Consider the following 13652-nt stretch of genomic DNA (forward strand, 5'->3'; position numbering starts at 1 on the left):
GAGACTATATACATAACCAAATATCATATTTTTTCTCAAGTTTTTGCGTGAGAAAATCATTTTTGACACACAGAAATACTTACACACATAACAAAAATATTGTTTTTAATTTTTATTATTTTAGTTCTTGGTTTGGATAGAGGAGAAAGAGGAAGGCATGCTACATACATAGCTGTGTGCAACTCGACTTCAATGTTGAGTTTTGGAGTTGGAAGTTTTGACAACATAATTACCGTATAAATCATTAGTTTACCCATACATACATAGTCGTGAATTTTTCATTAAGTCAGTTAGTGTGTTTCATATATTTTTGTTTTTGTTTCATTTTCTTCAGTCAACGTTCTCAGAAATCAATGGGCTCCCTATCTGGGGCTCACAGTTAAACTCTATATGAAATACATAGATATTTGGATGTTCTATTCAAGTTCTTTTGTCTTTCGTATGTATTTGCATATGACACAACATACATCACAGAAATGTGGTTTCTGTCTTTTTTAATTTAATTATTTTGTTTAAATGGCGCATTCTACTCGATGTCAGCCATTTACCCGTCATCTCATACATTTCCACCGAACAATCATTTTAAGATTCTAACATCTGTTTTTGAACAATTGTTTGAGTCTCTCTTGCACTTGGTTCCCCAGATATATCTGCCAGATAGTTTTTAAAATTCTTTTGTCAAATTTCAGTTGCTCTATAATTATGCCGAACCCAGTGTTATTAAAACATTAACTTTTGAAGTTGTTGATTTTCCTTCTTGTCTCGTATTATGTCAGGTTTAACAGCTCCATTTCTAGGCACGTAGCTGTAGGAATCAAAGTCATAGAGTTGATTAAAATAATTTGCTGCAACATTCAATATTCTACATGTTAAAGATCGTCATGTAGATATACTTACACATTCCATTGAATAGTAGCAATACTCTAGAAGGACCTGACAGATAGCTATCAAATGGCTTACACTAATTATTTCTGTGTGTAAAACGTGCCCTTGTTATTGCTGAGATCGCTCATCTTCTGTCATATTTGTAAAACAAACTTGATTAAAATGGTTGGTAATTTTCGTGATAGAGATCCTTCTGTTAGTTCTTAATTCATAAGGCTGTATGTTTCCTGTTTTGTATATGACGCAAAAAATCTGATTTCAGTGCAAAAGAAGAACCACATTTTTCATCTAGGGGGGAACACCAACCAGATGTCTACCATTCCCCCCTACTTTAGTGAGTCAAACCAAGAGGTCTTTTTAGGATTCTAGCCGTCCTTTTCAGAGCATTTGTTTGTATTTTACTTGCACTTGGTTCACCGGGTATGCTTGTTATGTACATTTAAAAGTTCTTCTTCATAAGCCCAGTTGCTCCTATGATAATTGATATGATTGAAACGTCTTTTAATTTCTGATTTGTAGCAGTAGGGATTATGTAGTCATAGTGAATGGTGTAGTTGTGTTTTCATATGCCTCAACAATTGTGACTTCTGGGCAAAAGAAGAACTACATACTTCACAAGAATGTGGTTTCTCTCTCATATGTGTTGCCATATGATTCAGCAAAGTTGATTTACGTGCAAAAGAAGAACCACATACTTCACAAGAATGTGATTTCTCCCCCGTATGTGTTTTCATATGTTTCAACAAATCTGACTTCTGTATAAAAGAAGAACCACATACTTCACAAGAATGTGGTTTCTCTCCTGTATGTGTTGCCATATGAGTCAACAAAGTTGATTTACGTGCAAAAAAAGATCCACATACTTCACAACAATGTGGTTTGTCCCCCGTATGTGTTTTCATATGACTCAACACATTTGACTTCTGTGCAAAAGAAGAACCACATACTTCACAAGAATGTGGTTTCTCTCTCGTATGTATTTTCATATGACGCAACAAAACTGGCTTCCATGCAAAAGAAGAACCACATACTTCACAAGAATGTGGTTTCTCTCCCGTATGTGTTTTTATATGTCCCAACAACTGTGACTTCTGTGCAAAAGAAGAACCACATACTTCACAAGAATGTGGTTTCTCTCCTGTATGTGTTTTCATATGACTCAACAAATGTGAATTCTGTGCAAAAGAAGAACCACATACTTCACAAGAATGTGGTTTCTCTCCCGTATGTGTTTTTATATGTCTCAACAAATGTGACTTCTGTGCAAATGAGGAACCACATATTTCACAAGAATGTGGGTTTTCTCCCGTGTGTGTTTTCATATGTCTCAATAAAGTTGGGTTACACGCAAAAGAAGATCCACATACTTCACAAGAATGTGGTTTTTCTCCTGTATGTGTTCTCATATGCCTAAACAAATGTGACTTCCGTGAAAAATGAGAACCACATACTTCACAAGAATGTGATTTTTCTCCTGTATGTGTTCTCATATGCCTAAACAAATGTGACTTCCGTGCAAAAGAAGAACCACATACTTCACAAGAATGTGGCTTGTCTCCCATATGTGTTTTCATATGACAAAACAAATTTGACTTCCATGCAAGAGAAGAACTACATACTTCAGAAGTATTTGGTTGTTCAGCCATGTTTGATTGCATCTGATTCCACAAATATATGCAATGTAGTGTATGATGAAAGGAAGCCTTGTAAATTTTTACTTTAGAAAATTTATATGAAGATATTTATAATTATTTTAAACCTTTTGAAATCCTCAATGAAGAAAGGTCCATGTTATCCATTAATGAATTTCTTTTCATTTCTTCATATTCTGGAAATATAAAATACATTAAAACAATATGTTTCATGTGGTAAAATTGAATTTCTTATGTTGATTTTTATTAAAAATATCCCAAACACCTATTGTTAATGAAATTCAAAAAAAGAAAATGAGTAGAGGTTTATGGAATTCTGGTTAGGTAACCAAACTAGTTTATTACTATTTTCAAATATTTAACTAAAAATCTTAACATTACTTCCTTTTAGAGACGATGATTGATTATTCATATTATGTGAATTCTTCAGAATACTGTGCTCATCATGATGTTATTTATACAACGTTTCTATGTTATCCCCGATCTTATTCAGGTGAATTGTGTCGAAATTGGGAACCTTTTTCTTGGAATTAGAAATCTGTATGAAACCTTTTATTTAGTACATAAGAGAAGCATTTGCTCTCGTGTTGGTAGCAATGATTGAGTAAAAAAAATTGAAATTCTATTTTTTTGTCTGATGATTGAAACTTCAATGTTCAGGAGTATGTAACTTACAACTGAATTTTACCAAGTCCTCTAACCTAAGCATCACGAATAATAGCAGCAATCTTTGTATGAAATTTAAGAAGATTTTATCTAGACATTATCACGCTGTTTTACTATATATATATATATATATATATATATATATATATATATACAGTGGCACTCAAAAAATCCCCACTTGTCATTTTTTTCAAAAACTGCAAATTATTCTCAATTTAAGCTAAATTGAATGTAACAGTTTTAAAAAAACCTATACCCCATTTTATTCATCTTTTATTCCTTTATAATTTTACCTGTTCATATTTGACTGAAGTATCTTAGTGTTCACATAAATTTTAAAAAGAACTTAAAATACTGAAGGCATAAAGAAAATCTGCACTACGGAAAATTGTATAACTCTTCACCAAATTGTATAACCCTTTGACAGCCTACACTCTTTTGGGAATTCCTTGAATTAGCCTTCAGCAATACTCTAGTGAAAGGGAATCCAAGTTCTCTTTAACTTTTGTCCACAGTTTTTCTGGATTTGTATTTTTTTTATTAAAATCAGTTGGGTCAGCAACAAGATCACTAAATTTACAGGAGTTGAGTGGATCATGTAGAGTAGTATTTTAGGGTGACCAGAGCATGGAAATAAGGGGAAATATCAGCTCTCCTAACCATAAAGGCTTCAGTCCGACAATTTATAAACACTCATGTAAAACAATATAGTGGAATAGACTAGAGAAGAAGACTAGTCAGAAAACAGTTGCTGGTCTTCTTTATAGAGTGTTTCAAGGATAAAAAGGTGAAGATACTTGAAATGAGACACGAGCCGCAATATCTTCAATACACTTTTCAGAAAGCCATAGCAGAAGTAAAATGGAGGATCTGGCTCAACGTAAGGCAGGAGTATGAAGACGAGTCGATGGAGGTTTGTCATACAGGACTGCAAATTCTAGTTAAGGCCACGAATCCGGTCCCTCAAGATATAGAGACAGATGTAAAAGAGGAAACTAGCTAAAGAGTAGTGAACTAGTATTAAAAACTTGAGTAATGAAAATTAGGTGTTACTGAACAATGGCATACTGATGCACGGGGGTAACATTGGTACATCAACTTTTTTATTAGAATTGAGGGAAAGAATTATAGACCTCTTATGGATAGAGAAGCAGAGGTATTAGTAATTTTGTTTTTAAAGCACTTACACAGGGACCTGAACTATGTGATAAAAAAGTTAGTTTAAGAAAAGCTAATGCGTCCCCATTAATTGTAGAAGGGCTCGTTCTATTGAGAGTAAGGATAGGAAGTTAGTCTACCCACCAGGATTTATTTGTTGCAGAAAATCTTCACACAAATCTGATACAAAACCGCAACTGGATTAAGAAAAATGAGGTGAGGATATACTTTGATTTAGGTCGATAAGATTATTTGACAAGTATATAGCTCTGGAAGAAGATACCCATATGTCATCAATAGTTAGGTTAGCACAGAAAATTATGTTAAAACCCAAGCATCAGCATACATTCATGATTCGTGCAAGTTTTAGAAAAGGTAAAATATTAGAATATGAAATAGAACAAATAATCAGTCGATTTATTAGCAATCTTAGCAGAGTATTGGTAGCTAATGTAGTGGTAAAGGTTAAGTTTCTGTTGATTATAACAACACAAACCAGTCACCTTGCAAAATAGCGAAGTGAAGTGTGACTTGTAACATTACAAGATTACCATGCTTGATGAACAAAAGAATGAGATTCCTGAGAGTAATTGTAAAAGAATAAAAGTACCTGAAGAATTCAAGTTAGAAGTTAATATGTTGATGAAACATAATAGATATTTGTTCATTATGGAGGATAAGGACTTTGGCAGAACTGATATGGTGGAGATGCATATCAATATTGAAATGCATGGAGAAGCATGTATCGAACACTGCTAAAGCAATGAAAGTTGGTAGACATGGCAATAGATGAAGTTATGCAAGTGAAACTGAGAGATCGAATAGCACATAGAAAAATGAGGTGCGGATGTACTTCGATTTAGGCCGATAAGAATATTCGACGAGTATATAGCTCTGGAAAAAGATACCCATATGTCATCAAAAGTTAGGTTAGCACAGAAAATTATGTTAAAACACCAGCATCTGCATACACGCAAGGCTTGAGCAGGTTTTATAAATAAATCTCAGCAGAACTGATACGGTGGAGATGCGTATACTCGAATGCATGAACACATGCAGAGAAGTACGTATTGAACACTGCTAAAGCAAAGAAATGATGGGGATAGGTGTAATTGAGAGATTGAATAGACCAGGGAGTTTGATAGTGTTATTAGTAAAAGATTTTGCATAGATTTTATGGCTTTGAATAAAGTCACAAAAAATGTATGCCTGTGCATTAAACGTCATTGATAATATATTAGACTCACTTGAGTCAGCAAAATACTTCTCTAAATTAGATCTAACGTCAGGGAACTGACAGGTTAAATTAAGTAAGAATGATAAAGAGAAAACTGCGTTCACCTGCCATCGAGGTTTGCTTCACTTTTATATGATACTGTTCAGACTCGCAAACCCCCTGGGGTCTTCTAGGTATTATTGTCCATAGTCTTACAGGACAGGAAGATTAGGCATTACCATATTTGGATGATATTTTAATATTCTTAGATACGATGGCAAGTCACTTAGATCATATAGATAGGGTACTAATCAGTTTATGTAAGCATAACCTCAGGTTGAAAGCCATAAAGTGTTAGTTTAAGAGATCAGCGAGCTGTTAGTTCGCCTGGTGTGGAAATATGTGATGTTTCAATGGGACGACACGTTTTAGTTTGTCTTTGATAGCCTAAAAAACAAAGTTTGCAGATGTAATTATACTGGCTTATCCCAATCCTGAGAAAGACGACCGGCTGTACGTGATTGAGGCATGTCTGTCATATGATCATACAGGACTGCAAATTCTAGTTAAGGCCACGAATCCGGTCCCTCAAGATATAGAGACAGATGTAAAAGAGGAAACTAGCTAAAGAGTAGTGAACTAGTATTAAAAACTTGAGTGATGAAAATTAGGTGTTACTGAACAATGGCATACTGATGCACGGGGGTAACATTGGTACATCAATTTTTTTATTAGAATTGAGGGAAAGAATTATAGACCTCTTATGGATAGAGAAGCAGAGGTATTAGTAATTTTGTTTTTAAAGCACTTACACAGGGACCTGAACTATGTGATAAAAAAGTTAGTTTAAGAAAAGCTAATGCGTCCCCATTAATTGTAGAAGGGCTCGTTCTATTGAGAGTAAGGATAGGAAGTTAGTCTACCCACCAGGATTTATTTGTTGCAGAAAATCTTCACACAAATCTGATACAAAACCGCAACTGGATTAAGAAAAATGAGGTGAGGATATACTTTGATTTAGGTCGATAAGATTATTTGACAAGTATATAGCTCTGGAAGAAGATACCCATATGTCATCAATAGTTAGGTTAGCACAGAAAATTATGTTAAAACCCAAGCATCAGCATACATTCATGATTCGTGCAAGTTTTAGAAAAGGTAAAATATTAGAATATGAAATAGAACAAATAATCAGTCGATTTATTAGCAATCTTAGCAGAGTATTGGTAGCTAATGTAGTGGTAAAGGTTAAAGAACAACACAAACAGTCACCTTGATATGGGGCTGAAAAATAGTTAAGTGTAGTGTGACTTGTAACATTACAAGATTACCATGCTTGATGAACAAAATAATGAGATTCCTGAGAATAATTTGAAAGCAATAAAAGTACCTGAAGAATTCAAGTTAGAAGTTGATAAGTTGAAACATAAAGATTTGTTCAATATGGAGGATGAGGACTTTGGCAGAAGTGATGGTGGAGATGCATATCAATACTGGGATGCATGAGCCTATATGGAGAAGTGCTAAAGCAATGAAAGTTGGCAAGATGAAATTGAGAGATTAGAAAAATGAGGTGTGGATGTACTTCGATAAGAATATTTGACGAGTATATAGCTCTGGAAAAAGATACCTATATATCATCAAAAGTTAGGTTAGCACAGAAAATTATGCAGGTTTTAGGTCAATAAGCCTTTCTCATTCATACTAGCTAATCTGAATGCTATTGAGTTGGTTAAGAATATCAGTAGCATATCACATAGAAAATAGGCCCATTTTAACATAAATCATATCGCTTAAGGACTGACAACCAATTCCTATAATGCCTATCAATTTTAAAGTTTTATAAAATTAGTCATGTACTTTAATTAGAACCGTCTTAATGAAGTTTGTTGTTTTTAATTACATAATTTTGGTAATAGCTAAGAAAGGTGAAATATGAAAGTAATCTATATTTGCCTCCTCTAAAACGTTTCATATACTCTTAGACTCAAACCATAACCTCACGACTAGGACCAATCATGCAGCTTCAAGGACGTTCAGTGAGTAACTCGATTGCAAGATGATTGGCTGCAAAAAGAGAAAGAGAACAGAAGAATTTTTTGTTAGTTTCTCATGATTTCAGGTGAAATTCTTTTGGGGTAGGGGGTATACCAGAAACCACTTTGATGATTTTGCAGTTGAAATCTTTCACATATGACAGGAATTGATCAGCTTTTTCTCATGCTAATCTGAGAAATGATGTCCTTTTGGCGACCAATGAAAGGAAGGTGCTCTATATCTTAATACTACTCTACTACTTGTGACAATCACTCGGAGTTTATCTTCTTTGGCCTCAAGATGAGGAAGGGAATTAAAAGTTTATTCGCTTACATCCTCCCAGATAACATTTGAAACGAATCCAAATTTCATAAACACAACTAAACATGTTTTCTGAATATTAACTACATTTAAAATTAAAAAAAAATGAAAATATATAAGAACACGGGGGGGTACCTCTTCCATGCGTGTGCCTAGCTCTCTTTTTTTTGGCTTTAACCTTGTGAACTTTAGGAAAAAATGTAAAATTTATCATTTTTTTTCTTTGCTAATTGTTTTTGTGAATGTCTAGAATATTTCCAACTCCCAAAAAACCTTTACAATAACGAGTTCTTTTTTAAAATTTTGCTGAAAACGAATATATACTTTAAAAAGTGGTGCAGAAACATAGTTTTTATGATATGAAAAATGTACTTGTTTAATAAGTTGGGCCCACTTTTGATTTAAATTTTAACGTAAAATCAACACCCACTTATATACATATAGTGAGGGAGCATTTTTTGTTTTTGTCTTTTAGTTTATTTTTACGATTTTATCTTTCAATAAAGACATGAGGAGATTAAAGAACAAAAATAAAGAAAAATATGTAGAGTGATAAGTGTCATTCCTTATGTTATCAGTGGTGACCATTTCTGTAATTGTAAGTGCATGCATATCTTTGCTGCAAACAAGTAGTTTTCTGAATATTACTCAATGTCATTCCTTATGTTATTAGAGGTGGCAAATTTTGTACATCGCTTATCATCTGGAAAACTTGTTTGCGGCAAATTGAAATGCGATATTCATTTTCAGCCTATAGAAGTCGTCAGGTTAAAGATGATTGTTTAAGAGAAAAGTAAGTAACAATTTATCAAATCGGCTTTCCGGCAGCCCCCCCCTCCCAAAAAATTATAACCATGTGTCCAAAAAGTGGCTGCTCATTTTACTTTAAATTTATATAGAAAAGTGATCCCCACTTTTTGAAAAATAATTTATTTTTTGCATATCATGAAACCTAATTCTCTCCGCTAATTTTTCAGTATATATTCGTTTTAAGCAACCCCGAAAACTTTTTAAAGTCTTCATTGTAAACGAATTATTGGAGTTGGAATGATTTTAGACATTGACCTTTTTTTTAAGTAAAAGTCATTATTGAAAACAAAATTTTAGTGACCATTCGATAATGATCCGATGAAAAAGTGAAAAAAATATGAAAATAAAAAAATACACAGGGGGAGGGGTACCGCTTCTACACGTGCGCTGGCATTTTTTTTTTTCACTTTAAACTTTTGAAGCAGTGAAAAACGTTTAAAAGTTATAAAATTATTATTTGCCCCAGCATATTATAAAAACCTTTACCTCCCCATGTTAAGAACGGCTTTTATTGTCTATTTTTCAGTCAAGCTGAACAACACATGACAAATGCAGAGGATGCATAATTATAAAAACTGCATTAATAATAATTCTAATCATTTCATCTATCACAGTTAATGTCTCTCAAAAGACAAAATAGTTTAATTTATCTCGTCCTCACTTTTCAAAACAAAAAGTTAAAATGTCTATCATCACAATCCGGTAAGTAAATCAGAAATCCATTATTGGATTCTTCACACTATTGTTCTCATCTTTAATTTTATTTTTACAATGTTTGCACAATAAATAACAATCAAGATGAGAACAGTAGTCTTAATTGTGAAAAAATTAATTTCCAGAAAAGAATCAATGACTGCTCAGAACGAGAAGGGAGCAATGCACTTACCTTAGGTTATGAAAGAATTGCCCCCTTCCGCAACATAACCGTCTTGTAGTATCTTCGCCAGACGAAAGTGAAAACGATTTAAGCTCAATCGCCAGCAACCAAATCAACTTGTGGTGAAAGAAAGAGAAAGGAAAAAAGACAAGGGAATCTCCCCTCTTATATAATGGAGGGATCAGATGATTAACTATCACATGATCCGGAGCAGTAAAAAAAACTTTAAAAGGATGGCTAACAACAATGGTTAGTATTCAAGGTAAGTGCACGCCGATCCTTCTCTTCTCAAGCAATCATTAATCCTTTTCTTCACATAATAATCTAAATAATACAAAGAATCATTCCTCATCTAAAAAATTCAAAACCATAATATTGTAATTAAAGAATCATGATTATTTTTTAATTTAGTCAAAGTTATTTGTAAGGTTTGCTGGTTTGGTCAAGTGCACACATATGTGTGTTGCAAGTTAGTTTAGTTTAAGCAATGTAATTCCTAATGTTATCAGTGGTGATCAATTCTTTACGTGCAAGTGCATACTGAATTGACCACTACTAATAAGAATAACAATGTTTAATATCCAGATACATACTTGTTTGCAACAAATTTAAATGTGATATTCGTTTTCAGCATACCCGAAAACATAAAGGTTGTCATGCTAAAAAAGAGTGTTAATGTGGAAAGTAAACAATAATTTACCAAAACGGCCAACAAAGCAAATAAAACAAATTATCACCATGTGGCCAGAAAGTGGGTGTTTATTTTACATTAAATTTATATAGAGAATGTGAGAAAAATAAGTTAAACTCACCTGACTTGAGGAGGTTGATGATCGGGCCAAAAACCGGTGAGGTTTAACTCTTGCTTATATCTACTGCTGCTGCTGCTGATGGAAGTGTTTGCATATGAATGACTGTTACTAACTATTTAAAGGATTGGGGCATGTGGCCAGAAAGTAGGTGCTTATTTTACATTAAATTTATATAGAAAATTGATCCCCACTTTTTGAAAAAGTGATTTCCTCATATCATGAATAATAATTCTCTGTGCCACATATGATGTATATATATCATTTTTAGCACACCCGAAAAACTATAAAATAATCTGCTGAAATAAAAATGAAAACAAGACAATTTCTTTTTTACTTGTGAAACAGTTAAAAACAAAATTTATAAAAATATTTTTTTCTTTGGTAAACGACAAAGAAGTTGGTTTTTATGTTTAACTCAATATTAAATACAAAAAACAATCGACAGCGAAAAGTTTCAACGATAAATCCAAATTTTCATTAGGATTATTCGTTTAGTAAAGGTAGTTCTCTCCCTTACATTTTTAACGTATTCTGCAAATGCGCAAAAATCGATACTAAATTCATGTAGTAATACTTACGTTTTTGTTTTATAATCTGCTTTCGATTAACTTTATCTGCTTTTATAAAGGAAACGATTATTCAAATGTTATTGACTTTACAAGCTCAACTTTACATTCCAGATGACGAACGGAAGAGTAAGTTTGCAGAAAACAAAATTGAAAATAAACCACGATAAAATATTTAGTTTTAAATACAAATAACGATTTACCAAACGCCATTTTTTTACTCGGATTTTTCCGGCATTCACCGGAAGTTATTATCTCCCCTAGTACGTTCGATTTGTTTCTATTTTTAACCCTTTTAATTAACACTAGGTACAGGTAAAAATGGCGGGCAAAAAAAGGGGACCTAGTTTTGAAAGCCGATTTATCATAAATTTTTTGTAGGTTTCCAACTACTTTTTTATGGTATTTGAAAAATTAGAGATTAAAGTTAATTTCCTAAAGGGGGAAAAATATTTGTACACATTAAAAAAAAAATATGAAAAATGTTTTCACTGCGAGCTAACTAATTCAGCTAAATTTTTAAGTTAAATATATTCATTGTAAAAATCCTTTAAATGATAAATATTAGTTTTCTGGGTTTATTTCAAAGATAATTAGTAAAGTCCTAAGATATTGAGTTAAATAAAAAAACACCTTGTTTTAGCAAAAATAACTTAATTAGCCCTAAAAAAGCAAGTAATTTACCGTTCACCAAAAATGTAACAAACTAAAATTTTGTAAACATTATTATAAGTAAGCCCAAAATTTCAGCCAATCGAAACGCTGTTTCAAAATGAAATCATGATAGTAAAAGGAGGTAGAAGTGTCAGATTTCTTTCCCTCCCCAGACGTGCATCCATACATTCATATTCTGAACGTTTGTATCAATTTTTATCCTTTTTTAATTTAATTATTTTATGTTCCTGTTTTTAAATTATTTTTTTTTAATTATTGTTCAAGATTATATAAAAATTTTGTTACACCGAAAGTTTCACATTCTTTCGAGCAAGGAAATTGCATAATTAAGCGAAATCTGTAATTTAAAAAAAGTAGAAATATTTTTGCTATTATAAGTTTTTGTTTGTGAAAATATTAAATAAACAATGTTTAATTCAATGGTAATATTGAATATTGTAGTTCGAAAAATTCATTTTTCTTCGAGTTATATCGAATTAATTAATACGGACTTTAGGTCTTTTTTTCGTAATGTTTCTGTAAAAATTATTATTATTGTTACAAATTACAATGCTTTATTTATATATTAAAAAAGCAAAAATAAATTCTTGCGTTTTTTATTTATTACTGAAAACCATAACTTTAGTAAAAGTATTTTTTGTTTAAATAGAATAATACATTTCCACTAAGATTTAAATAAAAAATAAATAATTTTTTTATATATATAATTTTACATTCCGCGATCATTATTTGATAAATACTGAAAATTTCATTAAAATTACTTAATTTCCTGAGTTTTTTGGATAATTTTTAAGTAAAAGTCAAAATGTTTATACGTTTTGAGCATCGGCATTCATTTGCCCATAAGTAACTAATTAATTCCATAAATTACGATAAACAGTATTCATTCAATATTTTCACAAAAACACACGCATATTGAAAGAAACAAAGCAAACGAAAAATGAAAAAAAATGTTGAGAACACAAAAAGAAAAACTAAGAATCGAGAAGTAGAGCGGAAATGCGGAGTCGTATGCGTAAGGAAATGAACAACACAACTAAAAGTAAGGGGGTCGGACATGTGGGTAAAGAAAATAAACAAAGTTCGTAGTTAAGATGAAATAATATTAAAAATAATAATAATAACGTTAAAATTATTTAAAAAGTGTCTTTAAGCAGGAGATATATAATGTTTTTTTACCGGAGATGACTAAAAACGGCGAAGGACAACAGAAGATAAAAGACAGAGACATGAAAGGCTGCTGCTTACAATTAGGGAACAAAACGCCGGTCAACCTGCCGGTATCGAGTCAGGGGAAACCCTATAAGAAAAATGATCGGCCAAGGGAGATAACTGTTTAAGTGACCTCATAAGACTAAGGGCATAATATATGCAAAACAGACAACTATTTAAAAAAAAAGAAAACAACTTTTTAAACTGAAATAAAAATTTAATTAAAATGTATTTTTTTAATTGCACATAAGTTAATATTTTTTTTAATTGCAAAAAAGTTAATCTTGGAACTTAACTCTACTGTTTTGTAAGTAAACTTCTTCTAAGTGAATTGATTTTGAACTTTAATTTCACTTTAAAAATATGCGTGTATTTATGATTACATATATATATTAATATTACATAGAAAAATGCGAGCATGAAAAGAAATATATATATATATATATATATATATATATATATATATATATATATATGTATCTATATATATATGATTGCAACGTCTTGTCAGACGAGTGTCACTCCCTCAGACACTTAAAGTCCATGAGGCCAATATTTTTTTTTTTTTAGTCCTACCGGTGAGTTAACACGCACAAGCAGGCATGACACTGAAGACGGTCATTGAGATCAATTATTACATGCTTCCAGCATTTCAAGCCTCCACACATCAGAACTTTTCCATCGCCACAGGACCATTTTTATAGACAAATGCCTGAGGGAGTATCTGTACACAGATGATGTTAGAGAGTTTTAACATTGTACGAC

General features: G+C 32.0%; 1 long non-coding RNA gene across 1 annotated transcript; it reads right to left on the reverse strand.

The window, feature by feature from the left end:
* Positions 1 to 99: 99 nt before the first annotated feature.
* On the reverse strand, positions 100 to 12923 carry LOC145270848 (uncharacterized). Its single transcript, XR_013865599.1, has 2 exons — positions 12855 to 12923; positions 100 to 2713 (listed from the first exon to the last, which is right to left on the reverse strand). It is a non-coding gene; the product is annotated as an uncharacterized LOC145270848 (long non-coding RNA).
* Positions 12924 to 13652: the final 729 nt, after the last annotated feature.

The sequence above is a fragment of the Euprymna scolopes genome, chromosome 46, assembly GCF_053919585.1.
Source record: "Euprymna scolopes isolate OS-2025 chromosome 46, ASM5391958v1, whole genome shotgun sequence".
NCBI lineage: Eukaryota > Metazoa > Mollusca > Cephalopoda > Sepiida > Sepiolidae > Euprymna > Euprymna scolopes.